We start from the raw sequence: 17,250 nt of genomic DNA on the forward strand, positions 1-17,250 counted from the left end.
TTGAGGAACAAGGAGACCAGTGTGACAGTAGCAGAGAGGTGAGTTTTAGGAGAGAAGAAATAGGGTGACTAGTTTTAGAGTGCCTAGAGGACTTTTACAAAGATTTTATCTTTTCTCTGAGTGAGACAGAAACAACTGCAAGTTCTCAGCATAGGGGTGAGATGACCTTTTTCAGTATCATTCTGGGTGCTGTGTTGAGAATAGTGTGAAGGGTGATGCAGACAGATTGGGAGGCTATTTTGGTCTAGGATGGTAGCAAGAATACAATGAAGAAATGCCTAAATTCAGAAATATTTGAAAGTATAGCCTCTAAGATTTTATACACATATCCATAACTATTTCATAGAGCCACCACCAAACATTACTGCCTTCCTGACATGCTATAATTGAATTAAGATTTTGTAGTTTAATTCAAATAAGAAGCAAAATAAATATACTGGACATGCATACAATGGTGAGTGTATACAGTCATCCCTCTCACTGATAGGAATATCTTACTATGTGTTTTTAAATGCAGTTAATATTTTTTAAGTGCATTGATCATGTTATGTGCAGTGCCTATGAAGTGATTCACAGATGGTGAAAATTTGAGAAACCGTATTTTATAGTTTGTTGTTTTCTTTTATCCCTTAACACTTTCCCCATATCCCTTAATGACTTAGAGCAGTATCCTTAAGTTAGCCTAATAGATTGGCAAATGAAAAAGGATAATATAGCTGTTACTTGTATTTTTTTTTTCTATGGCATCACTAAAAAGGCGAACTTCTTGTGTTCACATAATTTGCTGTGTGGGGGTAAGGAAAAAAACTCACATGCAATTCATAATGCAGATGTTCTTTATTTTTCACATACCACGTATAATATAGAAAAGAAAGTTCAGTTTTTTAAATATGTGGGAAGTGGATTCTTTTTTATTGTGAAATAACAGAAAAAAGTTCACAAATCGTGTATGATTGTTTAACAAATAGTAATTGTAAAACAAACTCTTGTTTAACCAGTTGTGACTTTACAGACTAAAATACTGCTGATATTCTGGAAGTCCCCAGTGTTGTTCTGCCTTATAAATCTCTCCCTCCCTCCATGAGCAGCCACTATTCTAACTTTTGATAATCTTTTCCTTTTCTTTGAGGTTACACTGCTACGTAAGCATTCTTAAACACTAGACAGTGTAGTTTTTCATGTTTTTGAACTTTATACGGATGAAATTTTCGTATTTTTGTCTCTCCCTTTGCCTCTCTGGTGGCTCAGATGGTAAACAATCAGGCCTGCAATACAGGAGACCTGGGTTCAATCCCTGGGTTGGGAAGATCCTCTGGAAAAGGGAATGGCAATGCACTCCAGTATTCTTGCCTGGGATATCCCATGAACAGAGGAGCCTGGTGGGCTCAAAGAGTTAATTAAGAGATGACTGAGCGACTAACACTTTCACTTTGTTTAACATTATTTTTCTAAGTTTTATCTTTTTTTTTTTTTTTCAAGAGTTTGTTCTGAGGCCAGCTATACTGTCACTCTCGCAGAACTCCTTCCCTCACACTTTTTATAGACTCTTGTGACATTGGCTACACTTGCCTTGGGTTTAATTCTATTGCTCCTTGAAGATAGGGACTGTATTTCTCATGTGCCTCTTCATATTATATCCATTGCATCTTGTACAATGCGTTGCAATGGTGGTGGTGAAGTCGCTAAGTCCTGTCCAACTCTTGCAATCCCATGAACTGTAGCCCACCAGGCTCTTCTCTTAATGGGATTTCCCAACTAGAGTACTGGAGTGGATTGCCATTTCCTTTTCAAGGGAATCTTCCCTACCTAGGGATCGAACCCAGATCTCTCTCCTACATTGCAGGTAACCTCCTGCTTTACAGGCAGATTCTTTACCAACTGATTCTGAGCCACCACAGAAGCCCATGTCTATTTTTTTATAGTTCTAATTCATTCTTTGGCACTGATGTACAGAATTCCGTTGAATGAATTACAATATAAAGAAAAGTAAATGTTTGGTCTTTGTCCCTAGTTCCTGTCATGCAACTCCTAAAACTCTTGGAATCTCCAGACCATTTTCTTTTGTATACTAATAAGATGACTATTGTCTGGGATCCCTGGATAGTTTCTGAATGAGGGCTAGTTGCCAGGAAGACCAAGGTGTGACTGCTGGGTTGGAACTTCCAGCTCCACCCTCTGACCTCTGGGGAAGGGACTCTCCACAGCTGGAAATTGAACTAATCAACAGCCAGTGATTTAATGAACCATGCCTATGTAATAAAATCTCTGTAAAAGCTCTATACAGTCAGCAAAAACAAGACCAGGAGCTGACTATGGCTCAGATCATGAACTCCTTATTGCAAAATTCAATTCTTTAAATTGAAGAAAATAGGGGGAAACACTAGACTATTCAGGTAAGACCTAAATCAAAACCCTTACCATTATACAGTGGGAGTGACAAATAGATTCAAGGGATTAGATCTGATAGACAGAGTGCCTGAAGAACTGTGGACGGAAATTCATGACATTGTACAGGAGGCAGTGATCAAGACTATCCCCAAGAAAAAGAAATGTACAAGGGCAAAATGGTTGACTAAAGAGGCCTTACAAATAGCTGAGAAAAGAAGAGAAGCTAAAGGAAAAGGAGAAAAAGAAAGAAATATCCATCTGAAGGCAGAGTTCCAAAGAATAGCAAGGAGAGATAAGAAAGCCTTCCTAAATGATCAGTGCAAAGAAATAGAGGAAAACCATAGAATGGAAAGATCAGAGATCTCTTCAAGAAAATTAGAAATACCAAGGGAACACTTCATGCAAAGATGGGCACAATAAAGGACAGAAATAGTATGGACCTAACAGAAGCAGAAGATATTAAGAAGAGGTGGCAAGAATGCACAGAACTATACAAAAAAGATCTTTATGACCAGGTAACCATGATGGTGTGATCACTCACCTAGAGCCAGACACCTGGAGTTCAAAGTCAAGTGGGCCTTAGGAAGCATCACTATGAATAAAGCTAGTGGAGGTGATGGAATTCCAGCTGAGCTGTTTCAAATCTTAAAAGGTAATGCTGTGAAAGTGCTGCACTCAACATGCTAGCAACTTTGGAAAATTCAGCAGTGGCCATAGAACTGGAAAAGGTCAGTTTTCATTCCAATCCCAAAGAAAGGCAATGCCAAAGAATGTTCAAACTACCACACAATTGCACTCATTTCACATACTAGCAAAGTAATGCTCAAAATTCTCCAAGCGAGGCTTCAACAGTATGTGAACCATGAACTTCCATATGTTCAAGCTGGATTTAGAAAAGGCAGAGGAACCAGAGATCAAATTGCCAACATCCTTTGGATCATTGAAAAAGCAAGAGAGTTCCAGAAAAACATCTTCCGTTTTATTGACTGTGTCAAAGCCTTTGACTGTGTGGATCACAACAAACTGTGGAAAATTGTGAAAGAGATGGGAATACCAGACCACCTTACCTGCCTCCTGAGAAATCTGTATGCAAGTCAAGAAGCAACAGTTAGAACCAGACATGGAACAGCAGACAGGTTCCACATTGGGAAAGGAGTATGTCAAGGCTGTATATTGTCACCCTGATTATTTAACTAATATGCAGAGTACATCATGAGAAATGCTGGGCTGGAAGAAGCACAAGCTGGAATCAAGATTGCCAGGAGAAATATCAATAACCTCAGAGATGCAGATGACACCACCCTATGGCAGAAAGTGAAGAGGAACTAAAGAGCCCCTTGATGAAAGTGAGAAGAGGAGAGTGAAAAAGCTGGCTTAAAACTCAACATTCAAAAAACTAAGATCATGGCATCCGGTCCCATCACTTCATGGCAAATAGATGGGGAAGCAGTGGACAGAGTGTCAGAGTGTTTTCTTGGGCTCCAAAATCACTGCAGATGGTGACTGCAGCCATGAAATTAAAAGATGCTTGCTCCTTTGAGGAAAAGCTATGACCAACCTAGATAGCATATTAAAAAGCAGAGACATTACTTTGCCAACAAAGGTCTTGTCTAGTCAAGGCTATGGATTTTTCCAGTAGTCATGTATGGATGTGAGAGTTGAACTATAAAGAAAGCTGAGCGCTGAAGAATTGATGCTTTTGAACAGTGGTGTTGGAGAAGACTCCTGAGAGTCCCTTGGACCCTTGGACTGCAAGGAGATCCAAGCAGTCAATCCTAAAAGAAATCAGTCCTGAATATTCATTGGAAGGACTGATGCTGGAGCTGAAACTCCAATACTTTGGCCACCTGATGCAAAGAACCAACTCGTTGGAAAAGACCCTGATGCTGGGAAAGATTGAATGCAAAAGGAGAAGGGGATGACAGAGGATGAGATGTTGGATGGCATCACCGACTCTATGGCCATGAATTTGAGCAAGCTCTGGGAGTTGGTGATGGACTGGGAAGCCTGGTGTGCTGCAGTCCATGGGGTCGCAAAGAGTCGGACATGACTGAGTGACTTGCACTGAACTAAAAAGCTCTTAAAATGATGGGGCTCAGGGAGCTTCCACGTTAGTGAGCACACTGAGGTGCTCAGGGGATGGTACCTCCAGAGAAGCCATGGAACCTTCAAACACTTCCCTACCCCCAACTTTGTCCTATACATTTCTTCCATTGGCTGTTCCTGAATAGTTTACTCCGTAATAAACTGGTAATGGTAATAAGTAAGCTGTTTTCCTGTGTTCTGTGAACCTTACTAGCAATTTATCAAACCTGAGGTGGGATCCTGGGAACCCCTGATTTGAACCTAGGCTAAACAATAACGTGGGTAACCTCGGAATCCAGTACTTGAAACTGAGTTCTGCAGTGAGAGCAATCATTGTAGAACTACTGTGCCTGTAAACCTGTGGATTCTGACATTAACTCTGGGTAGGCGGTGTCTGAATTGAATTGTAGAACAGCCAGTTGGTATATGGAGAGTTGGAGAACTCTTCAGAGTGGGAAAAAACCCCACATATTTGGTGTTCGGAGTGATGTGAGTAGAAACAGACCGTGAACATATTCTCTTTCATCCATGTTTAGATTGGTGAAAATTAGGGTGGTTTTTTCCTGTTTGGGGCTATTATGGGCCATGTTATTTTAAAGTTCTTAGACATATATTTTGTGCATGTATGTGTGAGTTACTGTAAAATATATACACTGGAATGTAATTGCTGGGCTTTAGAGTAAGGGTGTCTTCAACTTTTCTATATGACCCATGTTTTGTTAAACAACTTTACCAATTTACATTCATCCTAGCAAAGTGTCTGATTTCCCGTTGTTTCACATTCTTGTTATCGCTTAAGTAAGTAAGATTTAAACTTTTCCCCCAGGTTTATGTATGTGTCATGATATCTTACTGAAGTTTTAATATGCATTTCCCTGTTTACTCCTAAGATTTAACCTTTTTTTCATATATTTATTGTTTTTTTCATATATTTATTGATTATTGGATTTCTTTTTCATTAAGTTTTTGTCTTTGCCTGTTTTCCTTTTAGATCATCTGTTTTTCTTTTTAATTTGTAGGAGTTATTTAATCCAGGATTTGAATCCTTGGATGCTCAGTCACTCAGTCGTTGTCCTGCTGTTTGCCACCCCATGGACTATATAGCCAGCCAGGCTCCTCTGTCCCTGGAATTTTCCAGGCAAGAATACTGGAGTGGGTTGCCATTTCCTATTCCATTGAATCCTTTGGTTGCATGTTAAAAATATTTTCCTTTCTGTGGCTTGTTTTTATCATTTTCTTTGTTTTTTTTTGAAATACAGTTGATTTATAATGTTGTGTTAGTTTCAGGTGTACAGATCTCCTTGGTGTCTTGATGGATGAAAGTCCTGGATTTTACTCTAGTCAAATTTATTACTTTTTTCCTTGTGGTTTGTTCTTTCTATATCTTACTTAAGAAATTTTTCCTTTCTCTGATTTTAAAAGCTTTATAATTTTTCCTTTCAAAGTTTGGTATTTGGCTTCCCTTGAGTTGATTTTTTGCTTAAAGAGTTCAGGAGGAGTCCATTTCATTTTTCCTGCATTTGTTCTAGCACCATTTATTCTGAAATGCGTCTTTTTTTTTTTTTAAATCAGGCATCTGTGTATGTGTGTCTGTTTCTGGGCTCTTAACATGATATTTAGATTTATCTTTCCTGCATAAATACCGTACTATCTTTAGTAAAATGAGCTTTGTAGTAAGTCTTTAATGGATAGCTAGTGCAAGTCCTTTCCCTTTGTTCTTTTTCAAGAAAGTCTTGGCTGTTTTGACCCTTTTGGTTTGTATAAACTTCAGAACATCTTGTCAAATTTTATATTAACAGAATGTATTTTGATTGGGACTGCACTGAACCTGTAAATCTGGTTCAGGAGAAGTGGCATCTTTATAAAATTGTCTTCAAATCTGTAAACATGAGAAAATATCCATTACATTGAAATAGTCGATATTTGTCAGTAAACTTTTATAATTTTCCCTACAACTTGTGAATTACATATATTATTAGTGGGTTTCATGTGTGTGAACTTATTAGTATAAATATTGCTTTTTTGAAAATTGCCTTTTCTAGCCATTCCTTATGGGTATATGGAAATATAATTAATTTCAATATCATTTCCAGCAACCTTGTTAAGCTCCGACATGTAATTCTATTAGTTACCTGCATATTCTTTGGATTTGTTGGTTTATCAGAAAATAGTGTTTTGTTTCTTCCTCTTTGATCCTGTCGTGTTTCTTTTTCTTGCCTTTCTGTGCTGTCTCAGTTCAGTTCAATTCAGTTGTTCGTTAAGTTTTCACCTTTCTACTTTTCTAGCATCATTTAAAACAATAATTTTTCCTTTATCTGCTGTTATATGTACCTAACAAGTTTTCATATGATGAATTTTTTCCCCTCTGTGTGTTTGTTATCAGTTTGATATAAAATCAGGTTTAGTATAAGATTGCTATTACCTCAACATGAATAAGGGTAGGTGTCTTTACTTTTTTGTGACCAGCCTATTCAAACTTTTTGTCCATTTTCTTATAAGGTTGTTTTTCTTTATGGGCTTTATGTTATGAAAATAGTTCTTTCTGTGTGATATAAGTAGCACATTTTTTCCCCCAGTTTGTTCTTTCATTGACAGTCTTAATGGTTACGTTATTTTTATGTAACTTTTCAGCACCTAGAACAGTGCCTGGTGTTGAACATACACCTGCTGCTACTGCTGCTGCTGCTAAGTCGCTTTAGTCGTGTCCGACTCTGTGCGACCCCATAGATGGCAGCCCACCAGGCTCCCCCGTCCCTGGGATTCTCCAGGCAAGAACACTGGAGTGGGTTGCCATTTCCTTCTCCAATGCATGAAAGTGAAAAGTGAAAGTGAAGTCGCTCAGTCATGTCTGACCCTCAGCGACCGCATGGACTGCAGCCTACCAGGCTCCTCCATCCATGGGATTTTCCAGGCAAGAGTACTGGAGTGGGGTGCCATTGCGTTCTCCTAACATACACCTAGTGAATATTTATTGAAAAGATGAATAAATTCAGTGGTGCTTGAATGACAAATAAAAGTTATTTTTTTAAAATACGTATTTGAATATTCTCTCATGACTTCTAGGTTTTTTAATCATATTACTAACAGCACCCTTTCTTATGTTGATGTTATGTAGGAATTCGGTGTTTCTTCAGTTTTATGATTCTATGTTTTAAGTTTTTTTTTTTTAAGATTCATTTTTTTATTTATTTATATTTTTTTGGCTGTTGTGGGTCTTTGTTGCGGCATGCGGCTTTCTCTAGTTGTGGCAAGCGGAGGCTACTCTTCTTGCTGTGTGTGAGCTTCTCATCGCAGTGGCTTCTCGTTGCCGAGCCTAGGCTCTAGGCACTCGTGCTTCTACTGCTGAAGCGTGTGGGCTCAGTAGTTGTGGCACACAGGCTTACTTGCTCCATGATATGTGGGATCTTCCCGAACCAGGGATCAAACCAGTGTCCCTTGTGTTGCAAGGTTGATTCTTAACCCCTGGACTACCAGGGAAGCCTCCTATGATTGAGTTTTTTTTTTTAAACAGTTAAATATTTAATCTTTTTGTAATTTATCCTGTGTGATTAGTTGTGAACATGTTTCTCTATGAAATGTTAAGTTTTCTAATTGTAAAAGGCTAATTGGAAATTATATACTTTAAAAATAGAAAAGCTGCAAAGGATGATAAGATAGTCCTTAGTAAAACATCCCATTTATATTTTTCATATTGACTATCTATTGAAATAATAATATTCTGGATATAATGGATTAAAGTTTATTAAAATTAATTTCATCTTTCTTTTAATTAATGTAGCAATAAAAATTTTTAATTCCATATGTGACTTGCATTCTATTTCTGTTGAACTTTGGTACTCCAACCAAACATATCCCTGAACACTGTGTTTTGTTTTTTGTTTTTTTTTGTCTTTGACAGATTTGTATAGTGCCTAGTACCAAAGTACTTGATTTTTTTTTTTATTATGAGATTTTTTTCCCCCTCCATGAATGAATTAGATGGGAGAGTATTCTTTTTTTTTCATACTATATATGTTATTGAAGTTCAGTTCACTTGCAGTGTTTCAGCAAGGTGATTTGGTTATACATATGTATTATTTTTGAAATTATTTTTCATTATAGATTATTATAAGATAGTGACTATAGTTCCCTGTGCTATGCAGTAAATCATTGTTGCTTGTTACATATCTATTTTTTTTTAATTAGAAATCTAGCATTCTATTTATACTAAGTGAAGTGGAGTCAAAATGTCAAATTTTTTAGTTAGGCAAAAATTTGCAAGTTTTCTGAGGTATATGTTATACATACTATTTATATGTATGTATATAAAAGCTTTACTACACTTGATAAAGGCTTGAGAAAGAATATAAAAAACAGAGATGGAAAAATTGGAAAACATAAACTAAATGAAATGGGAGCACTGAACATGAAAAAGAAAAAGTGAAACAAACTAGATAAAAGTAAAAGATCATCATATAGCCCAGTTCTTTTTAAACATGGCTGTTCATTAGAAAGATATCTGGAGCTTTGGAGAAAAAAAAAACGGTATCTGGGCATTTGTATTTTTCAAAAAATTCCAAGGTAATCCTGATACATCTGGATTTTAAAAAGTGATTACAGTTTTTTTCTATTAAATGGTAGTTTTGGTGATATAGAATTCTGTTATTTTTCTGTTGACCAATCATTATACAATGGTATTAAGTGAGTAATAGTTGCATACTCACAATAGTAAAAGGTGTTTTTCAGTTTTCACAATCAATAGCCAGACAAAAAATAAAAAGGTAATTACAATTGCAAGCCATAATGGGGGCTTGATTAACCTAACAATATAGAATGCTGCTGCTGCTGCTGCTAAGTCGTTTCAGTCATGCCCGACTCGGTGCAGCCCAATGGACGGCAGCCCACCAGGCTCCCCCGTCCCTGGGATTCTCCAGGCAAGAACACTGGAGTGGGTTGCCATTTCCTTCTCCAGTGCATGAAAGCTCAGTCGTGTCTGACTCTTTGTGACCCCATGGACTGCACCTACCAGGCTCATCCGTCCATGGAATTTTCCAGGCAAGAGTACTGGAGTGGGGTGCCACTGCCTTCTCTGAACAATATAGAATAATTACATGCAATTTGGGGCAGGGATCAAGCAGAGTGATGTGGTAAGTGGAGGTGCATACATGCACATATTTTCATCCACCCAGCCAGTCTGTGTCCTTTGGTTGGTGCATTTAATCCATTTACATTTAAGATAATTATCGATATATATGCTCTTGTTACCATTTTTTTCAACTGTTTGGGGTTTATTTTCTGTAGGTCTTTTCCTTGTCTTGTGTTTCCTACCTTGAGAAGTTCCTTTAGCATTGTAAAACTGGTTTGGTAGTGCTGAATTCTCTTAACTTTTGCTTCTCTGGAAGGCTTTTAATCAAATCTGAATGAGAGTCTTAACTGGGTAGAGTATTCTTGGTTGTAGGTTCTTCCTTTTCATTACTTTAAGTACATCATGCCATTCCCTTCTGGTGTGCAGTTTCTGTTGAGAAATCAGCTGAACCTTATGGGAGTTCCCTTTTATGTTATTTGTCATTTTTCCCTTGTTGCCTTTAATGTTTTATCTTTTTGTCAGTTTGATTACTGTGTGTCTTGATGTGTTTCCTCCTTGGGTTTACCCTGCCTGGTACTCTCTGTGCTTCCTGGACTTGGTTGACTTTCCTTTCTCATGTTAGGAAAATTTTCAGCTATTATCTCTTCAAATATTTTCTCAGGTCCTTTTTCTCTCTCTTCTCCTTCTGGGGCCCTTGTAATGCAAATGTTGGTGTGTTTAATGTTGTCCCAGAGGTATCTTAGGCTGTCTTCATTTTTTTAAACTCTTTTTTTTCTATATTCTGTTCTGTGGCAGTGATTTCCACCATTCTGTCCTCCAGGTCATTTACATGTTCTTCCCCACAGTTATTCTGCTATTGATTCCTTCTTACGTATTATTCTGGAGAGGGCAATGGCACCCCACTCCAGTACTCTTGCCTGGAGAATCCCATGGATGGAGGAGCCTGGAAGGCTGCAGTCCATGGGGTCGCTGAGGGTCGGACACGACTGAGCGACTTCACTTTCAGTTTTCACTTTCATGCATTGGAGAAGGAAATGGCAACCCACTCCAGTGTTCTTGCCTGGAGAATCCCAGGGACAGGGGAGCCTGGTGGACTGCCATTTATGGGGTCGCACAGAGTCAGACACGACTGAAGTGACTTAGCAGCATGTATTATTCATCTCTGTTTGTTCTTTAGTTCTTGTAAGTCTTAGGTAAACATTTCCTGTGTCTTCGCCATTGTTTTCCCTAGACCCTGGGTCATCTTCACTGTCATTATTCTGAATTCTTTTTCTGAAAGTTTGCCTGTCTCCACTTCATTTAGTTGTTTTTCTGGGGTTTTATCTTGTCCTTTCATCTGGGAAATAACTTTTTGCTTTTTCATCCTGATTAACTTTTTGTAATGTTGTTTTTGTTCTAGCTGTAAGATTGTGGTTCTTGCTTCTCCTGTCTGCCCTTGATAGAGGAAGCTAAGAGGCTGTGTAAGCTTCCTGATGGGAGGGACTGGCAGTGGGAAAAACTGGGTCTTTATCTGGTTTGCAAGGCCTTGCTCAGTAAAGCTTTAATCAAATTATCTGCTCATGGGTGGAATTGCGCTCCCTCCCTGTAAGTTGCTTGGCCTGAGGTGACACAACCCTGAGGTCTACTGGCCTCTATGGTAGGGTTAATGGGGACCTCAAAGAGGGCTTCCCTGGTGACTCAGACAATAAAGAATCCGTCTGCAATGTGGGAGACCTGGATTCGATCCCTGAGTTGGGAAGATCCCCTGAGGACGGCATGACAGCCCACTCCAGTGTTTTTGCCTGGAGAATCCCCACGGACAGAGAAGTCTGGCGGGTTATAGTCCATGAAGTTGCAAAGAGTCGGACATGACTGAGCAATAATCACAATGCACAAGATGGCTTAGGCCCGCGAGGCCTTCCAGGACCCCTGCTATCAGTGCCTCATCCCTGTGGCGAGCCCCTGCCGACCCATGTCTCCACAGGAGACCCTCCAACACTGGCAGGTGGTTTTGGTTCAGTCTCCTGTGAGGTCACTGCTCCTTCCTCTGGGTCTTGGTGCATGTAAGATTTTGTTTGGGCCCTCCAAGGCGGGAGGCTTTGTTTCCCCCTGTCCTGTGGAAGTCCTATAATCAAATCTTGCTGGCCTTCAAGGTCAGATTACCTGGGGATTCCCAGGTTAGGAAGCCTGATTTGGGGTCAACTTTCACAACAGTAGGAGAACTTATTGGTATTATTGTTCTTCAGTTTGTGGGTCACCTACCAGCGGGTATGGGATATGATTTTACTGTGATTGTGTCCCTCCTGCTGTGGCTTCTTCTTTGTCTTTGGACGTGGGTTTTCTTTTTTTGGTAGGTTCTAGTGTCCTCCTGTCGATGGTTGTTCAGTAGCTGGTTGCGATTTTGGTGCTCTCACAGGAGGAGATGAGCATATGTTCTTCTACTCCGCCATCCTGAACCAAAAGTAGGAGAGTATTCTCTTCTAATGCAGTTTGTTTTTAAGCACAGATGGAGTTCCTTTCTCCTATGGTTACTTTTCTATTGCCGTCTCTTTCCCTCCTAGTTTTCAAGATAATTTTTCTCCCACCACTTGTTTATTCTGAGCTCAGCCATGTGATTTTTCCATTTCAGTTGAATTATTAATAAATTACTTCTTTTAGTCTGTTTTATTTATTTGTTTCAGAGTTTAGTTTTTCTGATAAAAGATATGGTGTCTTAGGTTCTCTAATCATTGATGCATTATGCAGCAACTGTAGCTTAAGTTTGAGTGAAGTGAAGTGAAGTTGCTCAGTCGTGTCCGACTGTTTGCGATCCTGTGGACTGTAGCCTGCCAGGCCCCTCTGTCCATGGGATTCTCCAGGCAAGAATACTGGAATGGGTTACCATTTCCTTCTCCAGGGTAAGTTTGAGAGTAGAGGGTAAATAAGATAGGAATTCAATGAAATTATAACTTTGCTAGTCATCTGGTGATAATAATATATTAGCTGATAAATTGATGCATCAGTTCAGTTCAGTCGCTCAGTCGTGTTCAATTCTTTACAACCTCATGGACTGTACAGCATGCCAGGCTTCTCTGTCCATCACCAATTCCCAGAGCTCGCTCAAATTCATGTCCATTGAATCCGTGATGTATGTTACAGCTAAAAAGTGACACTAACTACTTCATGATAGAATTAAAAGAAACAAAATTTATTAATGTAAACAGAAATATCCCTAGGATTGAGAAAGAAAATTGATATTTTTAAAGGATAAGATATGTCTGGACACTTACTGATTCCATTTAACTGTTAACATAAAAACACCGTCTGAATTTGAGTCCTAATTTCACCACTTGCCTAGCTGCTATGAGCTTGGGCACATTATATTAATATGACATTTGTATACTAGGGATAGTAGTAGCAGCTACTTAATAGAATTTGTGAATGTTAAATTAGTTAATATATTGCTTAAAGCAGTGCTTGACATATAGTACCTATATATCTCCAATCACAGGTCTATGTATTTGTTGTTGTTTAGTCACTAAGTTATGTCCAACTCTTTTGTGATCCCATGAACTGTAGCACACCAGTCTCTTCTCTCCATGGAATTTCCCAGGCAGGAATACTGAAGTGGGTTGCAATTTCCTTCTCCAAAAGATCTTCCCAGCCCAGGAATCGAACCTGCGTCTTCTGTAGCGGCAGGTGGATTCTTTACCACTGAGCCACCAGGGTAATCGAGGTCTCTGGGTAGGTGGAGCTGTATAGATATTTTCTAGAATTAAAAAAAAACATTTAACTGCAGTCTTCATAATTTTATTTTTAGTAGTGGCATAAATTCAATCCGTGGAGGTACCATAACTTATTTGTCTTTGATTTTCATTTTCAAGGAGAATATTTGTATTGTTGAATTCAAATAATTGTTTTTCCATTTTCTTAGGTATTTTGAATTTTAAGATCAGAAAGCATTTAGATGGATAGCAGGACTGACTTGTTTTATTTTTGTCTGAGATTTAAATTTAAATTGTAAATGAGTGTCAGTAGAAGCCAACAGCTTTTAAATTAATTCCTTTGGGTCTGTGAATGGTTTCCAAAAGTTTAACTGAATAGTTTAATTGCCCTCTTTTAAAGAATTTTAAAGTAGCTACAGCCTTGTGATCTGCACTGAGTTACTTTATGTTGGGAAATTTTTGGCAGATGGTATACAGTCATCATTCAAAAACAAGTTACATTGTCTTTCCCAGCTTGAATTAGTGGAACATTAGCATTGAACTTTTCATTTTGAATGAGCATGTTGGAAATTATTTCCTGCTAAATGTTTGTCATCAAGTGAAGTTTCATTTTAAAAAATTAATGGAGCATATCAGTGCAGCAGCCTTAGAAAAATAGCTGAGGCACAGGGTTACTCTTGGACAACCTTTTAAGTTCCTTATTATCATTTGAGTATACATGCTTAATAATCTTCTGGGAAACTAAAATACGGTATTTTTTTAAGACCAAAAACTTTAAAATATGATATTTGGCTGCTAACAGACAGCTGTTAATGACTACTTAGAGTTGTATTTACTTTCTGGGTTGGAACTAGGGATGGAGCAAGCAAATGAATTGATAATGTGAGAAAACACTACGTTCATTGTTAAAATATATTTTAAAGTATTAGTTTTATACCTTTATCAGTAAATAAAAGATGACATTAATTTGAAATAATTGGAATAAGTGTGCAATCCATTGAATTAACTGTATCTCAAATGTACTTTAAAAAAAATCTAGATTCCCTCTTTGAGAACAAGCCCTATCATTAGCGAATAGGGTAGCCAGAAGAATACTTAAATAACAAATTGGCATTATGTTTGTGGAAGATGAATTGAATTCCCTCATATCTCAGTTGGTAAAGAGTCTGCCTGCAGTGCAGGAGACCCGGGTTTGATCCCTGGGTTGGGAAGATCCCCTGGAGAAGGGAATGGCAACCCACTCCAGTATTCTTGCCTGGAAAATCCCATGGACAGAGGAGCCTGGTGGGCTCCAGTCCATGGGGTCGCAAGAGTCAGACACAACTTAGTGATCAAACCAAACCAAACCAAATCTTTGTATTTCAGAATGTTGTTTTGTTCTAATCCACCTAGCTTTGTGAAAAATAGGCAGTGTGTTGTGTTGGCTAACAGGTAGTTAAATTTGACTCATTTTTCTCATCATATACCCATATTTTTGTGCCATCTGGAATCCCTTCTCTAAGACTTTTTAATAGCTTTCATTCCTTCCTGTTAAAACACATGTTCATTACATTAAGTTCCATATTTATTAAGCAAAGTGTGTTTAAATGTAGTGGGGAGGGAAAATAAGCAAACTAGGCCTCCTCACAAGCTTATTCTAGTCTGTTTGGGTAGACATACAGGCTACAGATTCTGTGTTAAGATACTTTTGGTTATCATGGCAAAAAGTAATTTTAAACCAGCTTAAGCAAGGAGAGGGATTTATGGGCTTACATAAATGAAACATTTGCCTTGGACATGGGTTAGATCCAGATATTTAATGTAACATGTAGGATTTATCTCATTTATCTTAGCCCTACTTTCTTCTGACTTGGATTCATTCTCAGACAGTATCTCCTCAAGTGGTGGCAAAGATGGCCCAAACAGGGCCAGGCTTACATCCTGTCAGCTTAGCAACCTCAATGATAAGCTTCCTTTCCAAATAGTTCCAGAAATTCTGGCATTAAGTCTGGTTTGGCCACACTTGAATCTTCTGGAGTCGGGGTGTTGTGGGGGGGTGGGTTGTGGAGTGAGGATGGTCTAGCTCAAATTCAGAGTAGATGAAACAAAAGAAAGACAAGTGGTTTCCAAAAAGGAATTTAGAAATTCTGCTACCAGAAGGGAGGATGCTGAGCAGGCAAAAGCAGCATACAAAAGTAAAGATAAAAATTTTTAGTTGAGCTATAATAAAAAGATAAATTCTGACAGAAGGTGCTTAAGTAAAGCTTCAGATAGGAGACTGTATTTTGAATTGGGCTCTGAAGGGCAAGTAGAATTTTTTTAAGGCAGAGTGAGTAAAGAAAGGACTTTCTAGGTCACTCATTCGAGAAGCTTGGCAGTGAAAGGAGAAAAAACGAAAGCTACTAGAGTAAAGGGAATGTTCAGATATTTCCCCCCTCAGTATGGAGAACATTTGAACATTTTTATGGTAGAGGAGCAGAAGCAAGTAAAGGAGAAATTAACAAAGGACTGCAAAGGAGGCAGTCATTGATAAAGAAGGGAAATTCAGTAGGATCAAGGATATAAGTGGAGGGGGCCTCCTTAGAAAGGAAAAGGGATTGTTTATTCTCTGAGGACATGTAAAGGAAAGTAGTAATGGTGACTACAGAGGTTAAAACAGAAATTTGTTATTAAATATGTAAGTGGCTTCAGTTTTGTTTTCTAAAAGTAAGAAGAAAAGGTTTACCAGTTATCTATTGCTATGTAACAGACGATTCCAGAATGATTTTGTGCATAGCAATTTGACTTGAACTCAGGCTGGGTAGTTTCTTCTGCTGGCCCTAGGTCACTCATGTGGTTGTGGTTGTCTCGGCTGTGGATGGATGGTCTATGATGGTGGCTGCACTCACACGCTTGTTGGTTGATGCTGGCTGTTACCTGGACCTCTCTGTGCGCTCTCATCCTCATGAGCATTCACATGGCAGTGGCTGCACTCAGGGAAGAAAGAGCTGAAGCAGTCAGCCTAGATGGTAGACTTAGGTATGAGAGACTTATGATGGACTTAGAACTCCCACAGTGTCACTTCTTTCACATTCTGTTGGTCAGGGCAAGTCACAAGGCCAGCTCAGATCAAGTAGAGAAATAGACCCCACCTCTTTATGGGAAGAGTAATAAAGTTGCATTGCAAAACAGATGTGTATATGGAATGGGAGGAATTTCTGCTTATCCCTCCCCCAACACTGTATTGTGAAAATTTTCAGTCATGAAGCCAAGTTGAAAGAATTTCAAAGTGAATATCCACATATCTACCCCCTAGATACTACTGTTAACATTTTACTATACCTGCTTTATTATATATTTATCCATCTATCATTCTTTTATCAATTTATCTTATTTTTTGATGCATTTCAAAATGTAGGTATTAGTTCTTTTCTCTGAAGTACCTGCTGCGTGTATTTAGCAAGCCAATATTCAGTTTTTTCTTTTGATAAAAAACATTTACATACAATGAAGTGTACAGACATTAAGTGTATGTCACACCTAGTTTTGTAGCCTGCCAGAGAAGGGGAAAATTTGGGATAACTTTTCAGTGAAATGACTCAAATTCAGCTATAGTTGTATAGAAAAATTGCAAAAGGTATCTTTCTTGAAAACCTTTCTTCATATCCTTATTGCTAATAATTTATTCATTTAATATACCTCAACACTTAGGATTTGCATTTGTGTTACAATACTAAAATTTCTCCTTTATTTGAATTCACTTTGGACAGTTCTCTGCCTCCTTTCACTAAACATTTATAAGGATATAAACAGGTGCTCTCTTGCTTTATAGGTATTCAAACTATGTGTATCTCAAATCAGGTTAGATTAACAGCACGTACCTTCTCAGTCATGTCCGACTCTTTGCAACCCCTGGGACTGAGCCCGCCAGGCTTCTCTGTCCCTGCAATTTTCCAGGCAAGAATACTGGAGTGGGTTGCCATTTCCTACTCCAGGGGATCTTCTCAACCCAAGGATTGAATCCGCGTCTCCTGCATTGGCAGGTGGATTCTTTACCACAGAGCTACCTTG

General features: G+C 38.5%; 1 protein-coding gene across 1 annotated transcript in view; it reads left to right on the top strand.

Moving 5' to 3' along the window:
- PIK3C2A (phosphatidylinositol-4-phosphate 3-kinase catalytic subunit type 2 alpha) overlaps positions 1 to 17,250 on the top strand; it is a 108,922-nt gene that overhangs the window by 17,845 nt on the left and 73,827 nt on the right. The window lies entirely within an intron of this gene.

The sequence above is a fragment of the Bos javanicus genome, chromosome 15 (assembly GCF_032452875.1).
Source record: "Bos javanicus breed banteng chromosome 15, ARS-OSU_banteng_1.0, whole genome shotgun sequence".
NCBI classification, from domain to species: Eukaryota; Metazoa; Chordata; class Mammalia; order Artiodactyla; family Bovidae; genus Bos; species Bos javanicus.